The 20,748-nt window shown below is 43.4% G+C and overlaps 1 protein-coding gene across 5 annotated transcripts in view; it reads right to left on the reverse strand.

The window, feature by feature from the left end:
* Nucleotides 1-4,003, reverse strand: part of LOC134947851 (zinc finger protein 618-like) — a 107,709-nt gene extending 103,706 nt beyond the window's left edge. For 4 of the 5 annotated variants that reach the window (XR_010182817.1, XR_010182816.1, XR_010182818.1 and 1 more), the window contains exon 1: nucleotides 3,922-3,995. The gene's annotated coding sequence lies outside the window, so the exon portion shown is untranslated. Of the gene's footprint in view, nucleotides 1-3,921 lie in introns of all 5 variants that reach the window. The other variant, XM_063935702.1, reaches the window with a different exon arrangement.
* Between the last annotated feature and the right edge of the window lie 16,745 nt (nucleotides 4,004-20,748).

Consider the following 20,748-nt stretch of genomic DNA (forward strand, 5'->3'; position numbering starts at 1 on the left):
AGATCTATTGACCGGATACCCTGCTCCTCCCTGGACTCCTTCCTTACACTCACAGCCAAGGGACTCATGCTACTGCTTTAGCCAGCATATGGGAACCAAGCTGCTACTATTTACAGCACATTTCTTGCAAGTAGCAGCTGGAGCAGTAAAAATGTGAGTGCTGGCCAAGGGGATATGCAGTCCACTCTTACTCAGGAACTGAGCCGTTGTACACTGTGTACTCCTGTTAGTCACCTCAGGAGGCTATCTACTTAAAAAAGTGGAAAATCACACTGCTGCCTTATCTCTGCTGTGCTGCCTGACACCCGCTCTCTCTCAGACTAGTCTCTCCTCACAATGGCTCCACTGCAACCAACTCTAGCGCTCCTTTCAGGCACTGACTCCACCGCTGACTGGAGGGAAAGGTGTGACACTCTCCCAGGCCTCAGGCACACCCACAGCTCTCTCCCCTTCTCCTCCTCCAGTACCACCTACCAGAGGGAATTAGCTCCAGCCACAGCAGCACAGTTCTGTCCCTCACTACCTCCCCATCCCTCTTTTCATTAGTGCCAGCTCCTGCATTAAGGCATACTCCCAGGGGTTATGCACACAGCCACATTCTTCCATTTCCCTCTGGCAAGTCCATCCTTACCCGACCGGTACCTCACAAACTCCCTGATGACACGCCTGTGTCGGAGAGTGTGAGGCTGTAATTTCCCCACCCCTCTGAGCCCCGGATCTTTCCCACTCTGCTTTCGCATCTCACTGTGTGCACATGCGCAGTGCGGCCACTGCACGTACGCACATCACAGGTCTTCAGCCTGCGATCGCCGCTGTTGCAGCAGCCATGTCTGAATTAGGCCCATAGATACAACTCAAGGAAATAAAGAATATGTAAGTGCGCAGTCAGCAGCAGCTGGTAAGGGGATGGTCAGTTCCCCAATAGACTAAAGAAGAAAAGGCACAGGATACCAGCGCTGGCTGTACAAATTATAAATAGACGGTTTGCTGAATATAAAATAACAATTTATTAAACCATTAAAAAACAGGAATCAATTCCTATTATCTGATAGATAACATTTGTGATCATAATCTCTCAATGGATGAGGTATATTAAAAGTCCACTCTTCTCTGAGATATATGTTGTTAAGGCCAGGAAAAACTCTAGATGGCACTCACTGTAGCAGAAATAGTTACCAGTTCCACATTAGACGTATATGATGGCATCAGCTTTAGGAAGAGTCCATTGCTAGCTGCAGGTGTGGATCGGTCTTTATTTGTAGTAATTTCCCAGTGATAGGAATAGTGTCCAATTGTAGCCAAAAGTATCAGAGTCCCAATGTAATATCAGAGAGTGGTGTCCAGGTAGGTGAGTAGGCTCAACGCGTTTCACTGGCAACAGAGTGATCCAGCTTCCTCAGGAGCATGGTCCTGAGGAAGCTGGATCACTCTGTTGCCAGCGAAACGGACACTGTTCCTATCACTGGGAAATTACTTCAAATAAAGACCGATCCACACCTGCAGCTAGCAATGGACTCTTCCTAAAGCTGATGCCATCATATACGTCTAATGTGGAACTGGTAACTATTTCTGCTACAGTGAGTGCCATCTGGAGATTGTCCTAGCCTTTACAACACATGTCTCAGAGAAGAGTGGACTTTTAATATACCTCATTCAGGGAGAGATTATGATCACAAGTGTTATCTATCAGATAATAGGAATCGATTCCTGTTTTTTAATGGATTAATAAATTGTTATTTTATATTCAGCAAATCGTCTTTTTATAATTTGTACAGCCAGCGTTGGTATCCTGTGTCTTTTCTTCCATAGATACAACTCGCTCACAGGGCTACATGCCCATCTATCATAGGTTCAAATAGCCATCAGCTCTGAGTTTCTCTTCCCTCCATGAGTAGACTGAAAGGGGTTTGGGCAGAAAGCATGTGGGCAAAAGAGCAGGCAGAGCAGAGCAACCAGCACACAGTGTATCAACAGGGCAGTCAAGAGCCGGGCTGGGCCCTGGTACTTTTAAAGGGGTGTGGCCTAATCACAGGAGGTGTGGTCATGTACCCTTAGTACACAGCAGCGTGTCCTTGGCTGAGGAGAAGAGCTGTAGCTACTGCTACCAGGAAAGAGGGAGGGGGCCTAGGCCCCTACTGGAGCCTCACTGGGCCCCTCCATCAGACCTGGGCCTGGGTTATTTGTACACTCTCCCTCCCTCTCTCGGCACCACTGATTATCATTGCCTCCTCTGCGGTACAGCTTTGTTACAGGGAGAGCACTGTCACTGGCTGTCATAGAAGAAAGAGGAACAGAATAGGAAACTATTTAACAAATTGTTGTAGTGACCAAATTAAACTCTGCGGCTGTCTTCTCCTTCCCTGCTCACGCAACACCCTGCTTTTCTGTAAGAACCAATCCTTTATCCCAAAAAGGGACCGCAGGTCTGGCTCTCCCATTGATGTAGCCCTCATCTGTCATCCACAGCATCACACCACACTAGTCCCACCACAGCTGTGCCGAAACATGTTTGCAAATACAGTATACATTTTTTGCTCATTCTTTTATAATCCCTTATTCTTTCCTTGTACTCATTAATCTCCTAGAAAGCACAATGATAAGCCAAACATTTGATAACCCTGCCTGTCTTTTATTTACAATTTACTTAACAACCAGAAGTGTTTGTTTTAGTTTTCACTGACATAGCACTATGGGGCAGATATATTAAGCCCGGAGAAGTGATAAAGCAGTGATAAGTGCAAGGTGATAATGCACCAACCAATCAGCTCCAATATGAAAATTGACAGTTAGGAGCTGATTGGCTGGTGTATTATCACCTAGCACTTATCACTGCTTTATCACTGCTATATAACTTCTTCAGGCTTAACACATCTCCACCAGAGTTGAGAAGGCCCTGCTCGCGATCTATAGCATCTTCAGCACACATTTATTTGCCAATTTAAAGCCAATTAATGTTAATAAAAAAACCTTTTTAGACTAACCTATTATTATCATCACGTTATCCTTTTCCTTTGTCCATCCATTCCATTCAATTTGACTTATAGGTCTGTTCACCACAATTAATTATGGCTTTATTCATTTAAAAGAGCAGAACCCTCATTCACAGTTTATTGCCTTATGAAGTGGTCCTTTTCACTGAGAAACGCATTAGTAGAACTCATCTAATTGAGAATAACCTGTTTTATTTATTTTATGGTTTATTTTTATTATCTTATTTTTCAGAATTTAAATATATTTTACTGCCTAAAATGTTTTCTTTGTGATTTTTAGTTCTGCTATTTGTATTTTCTTGAGATTTGTTATTAGTCTGCATACACTGTATATATTAGAATTTTAAAGATTTTGTAATGTGAGTCAAAAAGCATACAGTCGTAATGATGGTGTAATATGTCCTATAGCATTTTACTGCATTTATTTCTGGAAGTGATGGCTTAAATAAAACATGATTAATTTTGGATATTCTTTTTATTGTGTATATCTTATTATAAAGTGATCAAGGACTACTTTGTTCCACCCCTGGAATAGAATATGCGTAACCAGAGTTTTAGATAGATGAAAAAGAAAAAAAAAGAGCTGAGTGGTACTACACAATAACAATATGAACCCCACAAGTAATGTAATCATTTTTTTATATATAAATGATGTATTATCTATGGTCACAATTGAGATCCAAGGGGGCTGCTTCTCCTAAATCTTATGCGTATACAAGGTAAATCAGGAAAGAGCAGAAGTTGATATTGGTGCACACTCTAGTTCTCTACTTAGAATATTAGTAGAAAGTAACTCAGATACCGTATATGTATGATATTTAGCAAAACATAAAAATTAAAATATAGACTTAGTGAAAAAAAGATTAGGAAATAAGGGATTCAAGTTGCTGTTTGCGGATATGCTACCAAACAACCATTACAGAATACATACCTTCCAACATGACCCTCTCCAGGAGGGACAAAATGCTCTGTTTCTGGACTTTCCTCTTAACTTATGATTGCCATCACCTGTGTTGAATTAGGTATTTGATAAGAAAGGTGTTTCAGCACTGGTGAAGGCAATCATTAATTAAGAGGGAGGTCCAGGAACAGAGCATTCTGTTTCTCCTGGAGAGGGTCATGTTGGGAGGTATGCAGTATACATTCAATAAGATTGTGTGCAATAAAATGTTTTATTAATAATATAATGTTACACACAGATATGCTGTTAAATAAATGTTCCAAGTTTTATAAGCTCAAGTCCTAGCAGGATAGATGTGGTTGAATCAATGAGCAATCTGCATATATTTCTTTCCTTGTGCAGTGATTATATAAAAGTTAAACAGGTTCGGTATGTGTGACAGGCAGATGGAATAATGTCGGTCACCATACCGAACTTTTGGTTTCTGAGAGAATAAGAGTGCTGTCTTGGGTTTTCCAGCCAGACTCAGAATCCAAAATAAGGCAAAACGTAATCTTCCTGGCATCAAATCTCACGTGTCTTGGATTTGATATACGTCCCTCCCGTTGAGATTTGGGTGCCATTTCACTGCGGATGTGAGACAGAGAGCACACTACTGCCAGGGCAGCTTTAGAGTCTTGTTTTACTGGTGCATGCACACATCCCAGAGCTCCCCCTTACACTCTATTCTGTTTTTTTGCACTGGTGCATATATCCCCCAGAGCTCCGCCTAAGGGCAACATTATATATTTTTTGGTGCACACACACTGTCCGTAGCCACACACACACACACACACACACACACACACACACACACACACACACAAACACATTCTGCCCCATAGCTACACAGCTCACCATTCTCGATGCAGCAGGATGAAGAGGTTGCAGGCTTGCGCATTGAGAGGGGGGCTGGGTGGCAGCAGTGTTGATTGGGACCAGATTTTGTACTGAAAATTTGGCAAACAACCATGAAGGGACAGCATACAGGAGTATTCAAATTTGCTGCTGGCCATGAGCCAATCGAAGCTCACAGACTGGCAGCCAATCAGGAGCTGCAGAGTGACAGCTTTTGATTGGCTGCCAGTCTGTGAGCACTGAGTGGCTAGTGCAATTATTTGAAGTCCTGGCCATCCCCTCTTGACGGTGGCCCTACTGCCAGTCACTTATATTACTAAAACATCTACTAAAGGTGGTCCAGGGGGCAGAAAGTTTAGGAAAGAGCACCTGAAATCTTAATGATTAACAATGTTAAAAAAGAGGGAGAGGTGTCATCTTAAAAACTGACAAACCATTAGCGCCCAACAAAAAGAACACTAAGGCTGAAGAACAAACTGTGTGTTCACAATCACGTTAGCTATGTGTGAGTCTGACATTTCTCCTTTGCCTCCTTTTCACCATTTCTGCACCATCTGCAAATGTGGGGATGAGCAACTAAATATCATGATGGTGACATAACAGAAATTAGGGATGCTAGTGTGGAAGTGAAACAGGAAGAAGGGGATATGTGTGTATTATCTGATGAGAATGAGAATATTGAGGATGAGGATGTTAATGATGTTGTTGTGTAAGTCAGCCATATCTTGACTGTGATAAACAAAATATCTTGACTGTGATAAAAAATAAAAAAAAATTGTCATGCCTGGGTAAAAGACCAAAAATGTCACGTCTTTGGTGTGGGAATATTTTTACCCAAATCCTAATGATTGTAAAGGCATCTGCTCTATTTGTGAGGCAAAAGTTAGTAGAGATAGGGACTAATAAAACCATCTTAGACCCTCCTCCATATTACATCATTTGCAGCAAGTACATGACATTTATTTTACAAAATTATAATATTTTGTAATTAACACCCTCATCAACATCCTCATTAATGTTCGGATGTAATTCGAATTATTTTGAGGGAGCCAAAACAAACCAAACACTTCAGCCACAAAGGTGTCAGTCCTGTTGCTGAAGTGCTTGGTTTGTTAAACTGTGCATGTTCTTTGTAATAACCAATATAAGGGTGAGTAGGAGGGCCCAAGGACCATTCCATCTTGCACCACTTTTCTTTTCACAACGGGTTGTATTTTTGGGGGGGCATTGGGGACAGTCTTTATTGCATAGACAAACATTTTTACTGGTTATAGCTCTAATACATTACTAATTTGCAACACATTTGTAAATAGAAATAATTTCTGTGTGTTGGTCTCGCTGCTTGTCCCTTAGCTTAGCCAGCCAACCTTTGCCCTACAGTATATTGGTGAAGAATATTGTGAGCTGTAAATGTTATTGAGGTTAATAACATTGAAGGAACAAAAACAGGCCCAAATTACATGATCTTTTTTTAGCTTTCAGAATAAAGATATAGATCCAAAACATGTGAGGGTGGTTTTGCAAAATTAGAACCAAAATACAAAATTAATACAGATCCAAAACCAAAACAAAGGGGTCGGTGTACATCAGTTTTAAAAGTAAAGTTTTGGTAGATTGTGTAAGCCTTAACTTATTAAAGGTGAGATATATGCCAAGTTGAGTCTTTGCCTGAGGTGAAAGAAAGCCTAGCTTTGTCCCTGGATGGCTCAATACACTGCTGGTCAGATCATAGTCACAGTAACTGTAACAAGCCTATGTACACGGAGCAGAGTCAATAAACAGGTAATCAGCAAATACAAGTCCAGTGAATAGTGCCAGGTCAGTACACAGATGATTAAAACTGTAACCCAGCAGACAGAGGGTTAGTCAAAACAGGAGCTACTGTAATAATCAGCAACCTGCATCAGAATCAGGTTAGCAACGTTAACAGTGTTCCTATGAATGGAGTGAACCTCCTCACCTAGTATAGTGGTTCCCAAACTTACAGTAGTTCTCAAGGAACCCTAACAATACAGATTGTAAGGCTAACCATTATTGAGCACACATGGTTAAATCAAATGACTGAGGTACTAATTAAATCACCTGTGCCCAAGCATGGTTATCCTTAAAGTCTGGACCATTAGGGTTCCTTGAAGACCGAGTTTGGGGTCCTCTGACCTAGTACTTACTGCTAGGTAAATTGCAAATTCAATGGTAGGAGGACCTGTCTCCTTGTCTAGACAGCTTTAATGCTTGTGCATGCATGTGCTGGAAATCATAATGCTTGGAGCTGCCTTTCTATATACAAGCCCAGGCACTGATAGGAAATGCCCAATGTACAATACATCTGTCCAACTTCTTGACATGCAGACTCTTTATCTTAAGGGAGCATACAGGTTTTCCTGATTCAGATGTGGATGGAGTAAGCATAGCTGCTGCTCCCTTCAAAGAAGAAGCAAGGCTTTCATATAGTAATGCATCAGGAGGCGCCTGGTATAAGTACAATAGACTCTTCCTGCATGCACGTATTGTCACAAGCCGGGGGCTTACATTCGGAGCCAGGGTTCATGGTTTGCCAATCCAGCTGCTGTCGGTGCGATGCGACCGCGAAGAGATGCGGCGGGGCTGGCGGTGGTGTTAGTGTGGCTTTCGGGAAGCAGGAGACAGGAGGTTGCAGCATGGAAGAAGTGTGCTCTTGTGTGTCTGCAGCACATGGGGCTGCCATGTTGGAGACCAATTCCACTGCATCCAATGGCTGAGCTCTGTGGAATGCTCAGACCAATCATAGGCAGCTTCCTCTTAAAAAAGAGGTCAGCCCACGCTTGGATGCTGCCAGTGCTTTAGGATACTGCCCTGTGCAGCAGCTCCAGCTCAGGAAATTGATGTGGGCTGTGCTTCAAGGGTCTCCAGTCCACTCCGCAGGTCTTCCCACTGCCTCTCACTACAACCCTGCTGATGAATACTCAAATCCACGGTTCACAGCAACCCCCTGTACGGTGGCTTCCCCCGAGTGCCTGGTGACCATTGAGGGGCCTCCCAGTTTTCTGCAGTAACCTCCAGTTACAACCTTCCGGCATTCTTTCATTGCTCCTCAAAGCAGCATTCGTCAGTATTCTTAAGTCACGACTATCCAGCATCCATTCTTTAGCAGCATTCTTCAGTGTTCTTCAGTCACGTCTACACAGCATTCATTCTTTTACAGCAATCTTCAGTGTTCTTCAGTCATGACTATTGAGCATCCATACCTGGCAGTATTCTACAGTGGTCTACAGTCTCGTTAATTCAGCACTCATTCCTCAATAACATTCCCACGTATTCTTCAGTCACGATTATTCATCACTCATCCATCAGCTGCATTCTTCAGAGTTCTTCAGCTATGGCAACCTAGCAATCTTCCTTCTGTCGCCAAGCCTTCATTCACCAGTGTCCTTCAATCATGTGCACTAAATAAAACTCCCTTAGTTCTCTAGACTTTGAGCTCCAACTTATATGAGAAGGAACTACATCGGACCGCCTCAGTTCTTCCCTGCTGTGGTGTCCACTTCCCCAGTAAATGCCCATTCAGCATATCCTCATCATCAGCCTGTTGTGACATGTATGACCCAGGCTGCATTTGAGGAGCTACACCATTGGTTGGCTGAGTGAACCCAGAGGTCACACATAATGGCGACCGCTGCTCTGATGTTGAGGCCAGGAAATCTCCAACAGAAGATGTAGACCCCAGCCTTGGAACTCCCACAAAATGGATTCGACATACCTGTACCTTAAAATGGAAGCCCTCCCTGCCCCCTCTCTGACATCTGCAGCCATACTTGACATCTGCAGCCATACTTCATTTGACATCGCCGGAACCATACTGCACATGCGCAGTACAGGTCCGGGTCCAGAGCATGCGCAAAAAAGTACCAAATCGGACCTGAATCAGGTCCCATGTGACAAGCACAAAATGGAGCAACCCATTGGCAGAAAAGTATCTATGTAGTATCTATCTGCTAAGTAGAACCTCATGATCCCGAAAAAATCAGACTGCAGGGCCAACTGGCGGAAAGATGACTTAACATCAAACTTGCCTAAAAATCGCACCATGACCTGGTGACATAACCAAAGTAAGATTGCTATCAAAAAACTTTTTTCTAACATGACACAATTCCTTTTATTTAATCACATTCAGAATCACATCTTTAGTGGAAAAACTGATCTGATGCCTTCTAAAGGGTGTTACTGACCAGGGAAAGCACTAGGCCCACCAGATGAGATATGGCGAAGGGCCAAATTATACTTCCCAATCCCTTTTCTTTCATTGCCTTCTCCTTAATAAATGGGTCAAGTCAAAAGTTGTGTGCCATGCCCCCACATGCACCTGTGATAACACCTTACTTAGTACTGCCAAACAGGGCTGTTTCTAGACCATGTGGTGCCCAGGGTGAAGGTTTTCTTTGCTTCCCTCCCCCCCTCCCTTGAAACAGGGTTAGTGCGCGCCAAAGGTGCACTTATAAAATAGGGGTGTGACTTCATAGGGAAGGAGCATGGCCACAGTTATGCCCCCTGTAGTTATGAGCCCAGTAGTTGTGCCCCCTGTAGTTGTTCCCCAGTAGATTTTCCCCCAGTAATTGTACCTCCAGTAGATTTACCCCCAGTTGTTTTGCTCCCAGTACTTGTGCCCTCAGTAGATTTTCCCTAGTAGTTGTGCCCCCTGTAGATGTGCCCCTGTAGTTATGCCCCCAGTAGATTTGCCCCCTATAGATGTGCCCCTGTAGTTATGCCCCCAGTAGAAATGCCCCCAGTAGTTTTGCCCCCTGTAGATTGCCACTTGTAGTTATGTTCCCTAGTAGCGCCGCTTACAAACACCAAAAAAAATACTCACCAACCCTGCTCCCGCTTCCTGACCACCGCTGCCCTCCGTCTCTGGCCGCCCGCTCCTCTGTATGGGAGAGACGTCATTACGTCTCTCCCATAGCGTTGCACAGACACTAGAGGTCAATTATGACCTCTAGTGTCTGATATTGGTGCCGGCTGCAGCGGGCTCCCACACAGCCCACAGCGCCTGCTGCAACTGGAATGAGGGATGCGGGGTGCAGGTGGGCAGTGGGTGCCTACGGATTGACTGCGGTCGAGCCCCCAGGCCGCAGGGCCCCGGGCACCTGCCGGGCTTGCTCGTGCCTAGATCCGCTCCTGCTGCAAATCAAAGCAAAGCAGCCAACATGTTCACCAAAACCACCACATGTGCACACATTTGAGAAGTGACATCCTCAGTAATGCAAGCAGAGATGTCAAAAATAATGTAGGACCAGCTAGGGTGCTGTCCACTCTTTAAGGCATAACACCAGACATGGAGTGTGCAGAGAGTAGCAGGTTGTTCAGGCCCCAGAAAGTTCTATTGTGCAGACACATTTGGCAATAATGTACTTGTCTATTACCAACTGAAATCCTCAGTGTATGTGCTCTACATAGTGCCCCTGGCATACCCAAACATCCCATAGATCAAATGGAGGAATTTAATCATGTTCTGAAGGTACTGTAATTGGCAAATATAAAATATGCATAAAACAAAGCCAATTCTTCTAGGCATACAGTATGCTCTTAGCTGCGTATAACTCCATCTGAGTACAGGGTGTTGTGTGTGTACAATTGGCAGCAGTATGGCAGGATGGTGGTACGCACCAGTCTAGGCACTAAGTCAGTGAAAAGCCCAGTACTTAGTTACTAAGGTGTGTTATTCAGCAGTAATGTGATCTACAAAGCCGAAGTTCCAGATGCATATATAGATTCTCAGCATGGATTGTAAGTTTAGCAGAGTAGTGGTGCAGGATGCAAGAGATACCAGCGATTGTGGCAGATGGAACAAGCCATAATGCAAGGTCTGTCTGGAGCTACTATAAGTGTAATGGGTTTGGTATGAAATACCGGTAGTCGGGATGCCAACAATCACATGACCAACAGCGGATTCCTGACACTGAAGATCCCAAAATTGGGGGGGGGGGGGTGTAAGTATTTTAACCCTACCCTAACCCCAGTGGTGTAATTCCCGGAGGCAAAGGAGACTTTTGCCTTCTGGCGTTAGCCATCGGGGGATGGCACAGAGAAGAAGCCACTGGGACTCTGAGGTTATAGATGACTCCCTCTATATCTGCTGGAACCTTCTGCAGTGAGCGGCTGTAGTTGTCACAGCAGAGAGTCCGGGGAGCACATCACGTGTGTGTCTCCTCTTTTACCTCAGCCGTGGCTGTAATAATGCATTGTAACAGAAGGAAGGGGGCAATGCAGCTCTCAGTTTCACTCTCTCTGTCTCATTGGCTCTGCTGTCCATGAGGGAGGCTAAGAGGAGGTATGACCATGACGCGAAGCATGGAAATTGGTGTGTGGAGTCTCATTGGAGCCAGCGACAGCCATCCAAGCCAGCATAACTAAGCATGTTGCTAAACAAAAAAAAGTTAAACCCCTCTCTCTCTCTCCATATGGGTATATATATATATATATATATATATATATATATATAGTATAAATAATGTGTATATTGTGAATTTTAAATTATTTCTAATAAATATTTAAAATGCCAGCGTTAATATATACTGCGGATGCAAGGCGCATCTTATTACCATATACGATAAAAGTGCTCTGAACTTCACAGCACTATGGTAGTCATTACGAGTTGATCGCTAGCTGCCATTGTTTGCAGCACAGTGATCAGGCTAAAAATCGGCACTTCTGCGCATGCGTATACGGCTCAATGCGCAAGCACGACATACTTTCACAAAAGCCGATGCAGTTTCACAGAATGTCTAGCGACGCTTTTCAGTTGCAGTGTTGGCCGCAGAGTGATTGACAGGAAGTGGGTGTTTCTGGGTGGTAACTGACCGTTTTTGGGGAGTGTGTGTAAAAATACAGGCGTGTCGGATAAAAACGCAGGAGTGGCTGGCCGAACGCAGGGCGTGTTTGTGACGTCAAAACAGGAACTAAACAGTCAGAAGTGATCGCTAGCTAGGAGTAAGTCTCAAGCTACACAGAAACTGAATTTAGGCATTAACCCCCATTGTGAAACAGAAACATAAATAATGCAAACGATTCACCATGGATATTAAGGAAGTCCTGGACTCCGTAACTTGAATTGGGATGGATAATTCCACCTGCTCCTCTCTTTAGGTCACAGAGCCAATTGCAGGTACTCCAATAGCCAGAAAGGAATCCACTTCATTTTTAAATTCTATCTCCGATGTACCAAAATAGGGGGGTTTAATAATTTTTAGACCTTTCGATATAAGATGGGTGGACTGATAGTATTCTAGAGTTACTACCTCCCACCACATCCTGTTCTCCTTGAGCATCAATATTTCCAATTTTTTAAAAAGTGAGGATAAATCCTCATCACAAATCTCAGCCCCTTTATTTACCTCCTTGAATGTGGTCTGAATTCATTCATTTTTATTTTCTCTAGAACTAAACATGATTGCAGCACAGTTCTGCAGAAATGGATAGAAAATGCACAGAAGAAAAAGTGGACTTCAGACTCCGTGCGCACTAGATTGCAGTGCAGCTACACAATACACAATTATTTAAACCCCCTCTTTTGGTACATCGGAGCTAGAATTTAAAAATGAATGGGATAATATCCTTAATTACTGTTCTGTAGCACTGATGGACTTAATTATCAGGGAAAGGAAAAGGAATATGAGTAAATTAAATGATGAGATTAATACAATGCAAACTCTGGTCTATCCCTATAAGGAATCAGAGGAGTTTCAAACTCAGGAAAAAGTACTTCTACAAAAAATAAGTAAAGGGCCCTACACACTGGCCGACTTCACTGCATGATATGAACGATCTTGTTCAATAATGGACGAGATAACGTTCATATCGTGCAGTGTGGAGACACCAGCGATGAACGATGCATGGCCCCGCGCTCGTTCATCGCTGGTGACATGTCGGCTGTGCATGCAGGCCAATATGGACGAGATCGTCCATATTTGCCTGCACGTCTATGGAGCCGGGTGACGGGGGGAGTGAAGAAACTTACAAAGTAACAAACAACAAAGTAACAAACAACAAAGGACAACAAGAAGTGATGTCCAAATATTACATTTTTATATTTTTACCCGTATGGGGATGTGTGAAACTGTTCCCAACTCTTGTGTTGTTCTACAGTGTCAGCGCATGTATTTGAGGACCCTCTACGGTGTGGGGACTGATTGCTGTCACACACCAGTGACATTGAAACATGTGACCTATTGTGATCATGTTTTAGATGTCACCGGTTGTTGCTGCCCTTTCTTTGATCAGTTGTTCTCCCTGATTCTGTTATATAGGGCTGGCAACGTTGCTTGGCAACGGCGATGACGATTGTTTGGTCCCTCCCGGCTGGTGGAACACACTTGGTGCATCACTTCCGTGTATTGGAACGCACACCGCTTGGTGAGCGGCGGCTCCCAGTGTGCGATCTTGTTGTGGACATCACTTGTTGTTGTCCTTTGTTGTTTGTTATTTTCTGTTCTTGATCTATCTATCTCCCTGATCTAGTTACATAGGGCACTGTAACGGTTGTGATGACCGTTTGGTCTCCTCCGGCCGGTGGAACGCACTTGGTGCATCACCTCCGGGAATTGGAATGCACGCGGCGGCTCCTAGTTTGTACCAATTGGTTTTGATTATTGTGACATTGGGTATATAGGTGTTAGACCCACGGAGCAGTGAATCGTTGGGGACCCTATTTAGTTTTTAATCAGGGTGACAGGCTTATTATCATGTGTTTATTGTGTGTTGATTGCACTTCCGGTAGTGTACCCTTATAAGGCGCCCAGTGCTCATTATGAACACACGGTCACACTGAATGAACGTCCAGCATTTACCTCCAGTGGTTAGAGCTATTTTCCTTTTCTCCCCTGCAGTCTGCCTACATATACCAGGTCCAGTTTCTTGGAAATTTGCCATGATTTACCCTATATGTTTCAGAGGGCTCATTGACTGTTGTATCCCTTTATGGATTATTCCTTTTGAAATCCAGTGTGTAGTAAGTAAAGCACACATTAGTCCATTTCCTTGAATCACCTTGATGTATTTTTCAGATTTAAATTATTGGAAAACTGTAATACGTTTTATTCCATTAATAGGGCTCATGTGCTGATCTGGTTGTCTGTTTACCACAGTGTGACACTGTTGAATTATTTGATTCTAGTAAGTAGGTTGACAGTTCCCTTCGGTGATGGGTCCTCGTTGGGATAAATTGCTTTCTCTCTCTGCTTTCTCTTTCTGTACTTGGCATCTAGGGTGTATATGCATACGTATGGATACACTCCCCTTGATAATTTGTCACTTTATTGGCATATTGCACTCAGTGGTGATTTTCTGATTGGGCCCGTGAGACTGATTGTATTTATGTGTTTTACTTATTTTATGTATTTGTTATTTGGACAGGTTATGCCTGTTTTGCAATATGAAAATGTGTATGGCTTGTCTTGATAAAGGCTCTGACTGTTGAGCCGAAATGTTGACCCAATAAAGCCGACTATGACCTTAGAGATTCCAATTGGACTTTATTTGTGACGGAGAGTGCTCCCCGGGAAACTGGAACTATGACACTATATATATATATATATATATACTGTATACACATTCATTTAATCCACTCTTATGAAAACCCTCTCACAGCATATATTTTTATACACACATACTGAATGAATGTAGGGGGTAATTCCAAGTTGATCGCAGCAGGAATTCTGTTAGCAATTTGGCAAAATCATGTGCACTGAAGGGGAGGCAGATATAACATGTGCAGAGAGAGTTAGATTTGGGTGTGGTGTGTTCAATCTGCAATCTAATTTGCAGTATAAAAATAAAGCAGCCAGTATTTACCCTGCACAGAAATAAAATAACCCACCCAAATCTAACTCTCTCTGCAAATGTTATATCTGCCTCCCCTGAGGTGCACATGGTTTTGCCCAATTGCTATCAAAAATCCTGCTGCGATCAACTTGCAATTACCCCATAGTTTCTACAGAACCTCTCATTTGTATCTTAGATGTTCACATGCTTGTTATTCCAGAGTGGTTGAACAGGTTCATTAACATTTCAATTGCCTATCTTGTAGCAAGCAGAGGGTTAACAAATCCTGGAAAAAAAAACCCTCTATCATCTGTGTGCATTTTTTACATCAAGCTAAGTATTTACCTCACTATTACTCTCACTAGATCTTATTGAAACACTATTTATAATTGACTATGGCATGGGTTAGTTAAATTCATTGGTAGCTTTTAAATGGTGATGAATTTGTACATATATTGTTTATATTGTGACAAAGGCTACAGATTGTTTAACAATGGCCTTCAGGAACAGCTGGAGGTCAGCTGTTAGCTACGTGGATAGAGAGTGACCTTACATACCTAAAATGGCCACTGCTCCTCATCCCTTCCCAAGACATGTGCTTGGACAAAATGGTGATCACACCATGCAGCCAGAATACAAACACTCTATCCTTTGTCACAAATAAATCACAAATTATACAAGCACCGTAAGTTGCCCTATTAGACAATTCCCACTGTATGGTTACAACGCTTACACATGCTTTTTCAGCGCAAACAAAGCTTTGCTACTTCAGGCCTATGTTAGCAATATGCAAATAGGCCTCAGCATGCTAACACAGCTATATCCATACTATGCATCAACTTTTAAACACTCTTTAAAATTTACTTAACAGATAAACAATCCAATCTGAATTAAACACAATATGACTATTGAAACTCATTTAGCAACAATAAAAATACGCTGTAGCATTTCTAATATTGTACGTTTTTGTCACACTCACACAACAAAGAAATCTATTATCCCTTGATTCATATCAGCGCCTTGCTGAAAACGCAAAAAAACCCGCATGCAGTTCAGCTGCATCTAGATGCGTCCAACCTTAGCTGGTAGACCACAGCGCGTCTGTACTGCACATCATTAAGCATGTGATATTTCCGCTGTGAGCCTCTATCTGTGAATTTCAAATTATTTCTAATAAATATTTAAAATGCCAGCATTAATATATACTGCGGATGCAAGGCGCATCTTTTTACCATATACGATAAAAGTGTGCTGAACGTCACAGCACTATATCCCATAAGAGAAAGCAAGCAGTCACACACATTGTAAGCTGAGGTCCAACGCTCAGAGATGTATATATTTGAAATGAAAAGGGGTATGCGTACAATATAACATATGTACAGAATATCATTCAGTTATAATATATATGGTTAGAGTTACAGTTATAAAAGAAGTTTAGTTACATATGAATCAGTTACAGCCAATGGCCCTCATTCCGAGTTGTTCGCTCGCAAGCTGCTTTTAGCAGCATTGCACACGCTAAGCCACCGCCTACTGGGAGTGTATCTTAGCTTATCAAAATTGCGAATGAACGATTCTCAAAATTGCGAATAGACACTTCTTAGCAGTTTCTGAGTAGCTCCAGACTTACTCGGCAATTGCGATCAGTTCAGTTTGTTTAGTTCCTGGTTTATCGTCACAAACACACCCAGCATTCGCCCAGACACTCCTCCGTTTCTCCAGCCACTCCCACGTTTTTACCGGAAACGGTAGCGTTTTTTCGCACACTCCCATAAAACGGCCTGTTTCCGCCCAGAAACACCCACTTCCTGTCAATCACATTACGATCACCAGAACGAAGAAAAAAACGTGAGTAAAATACCTAACTGCATAGCAAATTTACTTGGCGCAGTCGCACTGCGGACACTGCGCATGGGCACTAGCGACTAATCGATCCGTTGCGAGAAACAAATAATGAGCAACAACTCGGAATGACCCCCAATATACATACGCTTAGTTTCATTGGTCCCAGGCAGCCAGTCATCAGACTTCTGATAAGGGTGAGTGTGTGTGTGTGTTTGTGTGTGAGAGAGAGTGAATGTGTGAGTGTGTGTGTGTGTGTGTGTGTGTGTGAGAGAGAGTGAATGTGTGAGTGTGTGAGTGTGTGAGTGTGTATGTGTGTGTGTGTGTGTGTGTGTGTGTGAGGGTGTGTGTGTGTGTGTGTGTCAGAGAGCTGAATGAGAATGTATAAGAGAAAACAGAGCTGCCTGAAATCTGAGTCCCTCCCTTTATACAGTAAAATAATGGGTTTATACGACAGTGAGTTTCAGCTTCTTCCATTGGTCCAAAGGAGGAAGGTCTCTCATTCATGATGTGTTATTGGTCAGTTCATATGCAAGCAACATCCAGTTTGATGATGCAATAATAGGGGTTAGCCACTGTTTTTGCTGCACACATGCTGTCTTTGTTCTAATAAGAGTGACTTTAGATTTCATACATTTGATCATAATTAATCATTGCAATGTGCTACAATCATCCCTTAGCTATCAAATTAACACACACATTCTCCTGATCATTTTAACATTAAGCATGATATGTTTAACTTGTTCGGTTCCAATAATACATATATAGATATATGATGTTACACTCTATTATATAATTTAATACAAAATGGTGCTAAACATGTTTTGTCTTTGTGTTGTATGAAGATGTTGTATATGTGTTTGTGGCTTCTCTGTGCGAATGCATATGCTACCGTATATGCGCAAAATGCACGAACAGAAGCCACTCTGTTTGGAGATTGCATGTTGAGTGTATGTAATATTTTTGACTTCAGCTATATATATATATATATATATATATATATATATATATATATATATAAAGTCCAAGTCAGTCGGCACTCAAATAGACAAGAAATGGCTCCAGGTGCACTTCCAAATTGCAAATACCTCTCCAAATAAAAGGCACTCGGGAGACTTAATGAATGAAAAAGCAACTTGTATTGGCAGAAAGTGGTCAAACGTTTTTGGGGTCTCAGCCCCTTCCTCAGGACATCACCAACATACACCATGACCCACAAAACACACTTATATAGCCCCCAGGTGGTCATACTCACCTGCAACAGCTGTGACTAGCGTGCTCCCCATTCGAGCAGCAGCGCTACTTCTGGCGGATGGAGCTGATCACCATGGAAACGGCAATGTGTTCCACACGGCTCATCTTCCGCGTTGCACCCAGAGCAGCGCTCGCCACAGCCACGCAGGAGTGAGAAGATGGCAACACATAGATCTGAAATACATTTGACCTCATTAGGTCGTGATATCAATCAACCTGTAGCAAAGCATTTTAAAAAATGTAATCACCCACTGTCTTCTTTTAGACATTTTATGATCGATCATGTTCCTTCTCTAATTAGGAGTGGGGACAGAGCTAAAATGCTACTCATTAAAGAATCCAGATGGATTATGAGATTAGGAACTATTTTTCTAGATGGTTTGAATGAGAGAATTGGATTATGCTATAATATTGCAATTCTTCCTGTGATGTAATTTATTTTTAAGTTACTGCTCATTTGTTCTTGCAATGGAATTGTTATAATATAGTAGATATTGTATTTACTAGAGATGAGCGCCTGAAATTTTTCGGGTTTTGTGTTTTGGTTTTGGGTTCGGTTCCGCGGCCGTGTTTTGGGTTCGAACGCGTTTTGGCAAAACCTCACCGAATTATTTTTGTCGGATTCGGGTGTGTTTTGGATTCGGGTGTTTTTTTCCAAAAACACTAAAAAACAGCCTAAATCATAGAATTTGGGGGTCATTTTGATCCCAAAGTATTATTAACCTCAAAAACCATAATTTACACTCATTTTCAGTCTATTCTGAATACCTCACACCTCACAATATTATTTTTAGTCCTAAAATTTGCACCGAGGTCGCTGTGTGAGTAAGATAAGCGACCCTAGTGGCCGACACAAACACCGGGCCCATCTAGGAGTGGCACTGCAGTGTCACGCAGGATGTCCCTTCCAAAAAACCCTCCCCAAACAGCACATGACGCAAAGAAAAAAAGAGGCGCAATGAGGTAGCTGTGTGAGTAAGATTAGCGACCCTAGTGGCCGACACAAACACCGGGCCCATCTAGGAGTGGCACTGCAGTGTCACGCAGGATGGCCCTTCCAAAAAACCCTCCCCAAACAGCACATGACGCAAAGAAAAAAAGAGGCGCAATGAGGTAGCTGACTGTGTGAGTAAGATTAGCGACCCTAGTGGCCGACACAAACACCGGGCACATCTAGGAGTGGCACTGCAGTGTCACGCAGGATGTCCCTTCCAAAAAACCCTCCCCAAACAGCACATGACGCAAAGAAAAAAAGAGGCGCAATGAGGTAGCTGTGTGAGTAAGATTAGCGACCCTAGTGGCCGACACAAACACCGGGCCCATCTAGGAGTGGCACTGCAGTGTCACGCAGGATGTCCCTTCCAAAAAACCCTCCCCAATCAGCACATGATGCAAAGAAAAAGAAAAGAAAAAAGAGGTGCAAGATGGAATTATCCTTGGGCCCTCCCACCCACCCTTATGTTGTATAAACAAAACAGGACATGCACACTTTAACCAACCCATCATTTCAGTGACAGGGTCTGCCACACGACTGTGACTGATATGACGGGTTGGTTTGGACCCCCCCCAAAAAAGAAGCAATTAATCTCTCCTTGCACAAACTGGCTCTACAGAGGCAAGATGTCCACCTCATCTTCACCCTCCGATATATCACCGTGTACATCCCCCTCCTCACAGATTATCAATTCGTCCCCACTGGAATCCACCATCTCAGCTCCCTGTGTACTTTGTGGAGGCAATTGCTGCTGGTCAATGTCTCCGCGGAGGAATTGATTATAATTCATTTTAATGAACATCATCTTCTCCACATTTTCTGGATGTAACCTCGTACGCCGATTGCTGACAAGGTGAGCGGCGGCACTAAACACTCTTTCGGAGTACACACTTGTGGGAGGGCAACTTAGGTAGAATAAAGCCAGTTTGTGCAAGGGCCTCCAAATTGCCTCTTTTTCCTGCCAGTATAAGTACGGACTGTGTGACGTGCCTACTTGGATGCGGTCACTCATATAATCCTCCACCATTCTATCAATGTTGAGAGAATCATATGCAGTGACAGTAGACGACATGTCCGTAATCGTTGTCAGGTCCTTCAGTCCGGACCAGATGTCAGCATCAGCAGTCGCTCCAGACTGCCCTGCATCACCGCCAGCGGGTGGGCTCGGAATTCTGAGCCTTTTCCTCGCACCCCCAGTTGCGGGAGAATGTGAAGGAGGAGATGTTGACAGGTCGCGTTCCGCTTGACTTGACAATTTTGTCACCAGCAGGTCTTTCAACCCCAGCAGACCTGTGTCTGCCGGAAAGAGAGATCCAAGGTAGGCTTTAAATCTAGGATCGAGCACGGTGGCCAAAATGTAGTGCTCTGATTTCAACAGATTGACCACCCGTGAATCCTTGTTAAGCGAATTAAGGGCTGCATCCACAAGTCCCACATGCCTAGCGGAATCGCTCCGTGTTAGCTCCTTCTTCAATGCCTCCAGCTTCTTCTGCAAAAGCCTGATGAGGGGAATGACCTGACTCAGGCTGGCAGTGTCTGAACTGACTTCACGTGTGGCAAGTTCAAAGGGCATCAGAACCTTGCACAACGTTGAAATCATTCTCCACTGCACTTGAGACAGGTGCATTCCATCTCCTATATCGTGCTCAATTGTATAGGCTTGAATGGCCTTTTGCTGCTCCTCCAACCTCTGAAGCATATAGAGGGTTGAATTCCACCTCGTTACCACTTCTTGCTTCAGATGATGGCAGGGCAGGTTCAGTAGTTTTTGGTGGTGCTCCAGTCTTCTGTACGTGGTGCCTGTACGCCGAAAGTGTCCCGCAATTTTTCTGGCCACCGACAGCATCTCTTGCACGCCCCTGTCGTTTTTTAAAAAATTCTGCACCACCAAATTCAAGGTATGTGCAAAACATGGGACGTGCTGGAATTTGCCCATATTTAATGCACACACAATATTGCTGGCGTTGTCCGATGCCACAAATCCACAGGAGAGTCCAATTGGGGTAAGCCATTCCGCGATGATCTTCCTCAGTTGCCGTAAGAGGTTTTCAGCTGTGTGCGTATTCTGGAAAGCGGTG

Source organism: Pseudophryne corroboree, chromosome 8, assembly GCF_028390025.1.
Source record: "Pseudophryne corroboree isolate aPseCor3 chromosome 8, aPseCor3.hap2, whole genome shotgun sequence".
In the NCBI taxonomy this organism is placed as follows: domain Eukaryota; kingdom Metazoa; phylum Chordata; class Amphibia; order Anura; family Myobatrachidae; genus Pseudophryne; species Pseudophryne corroboree.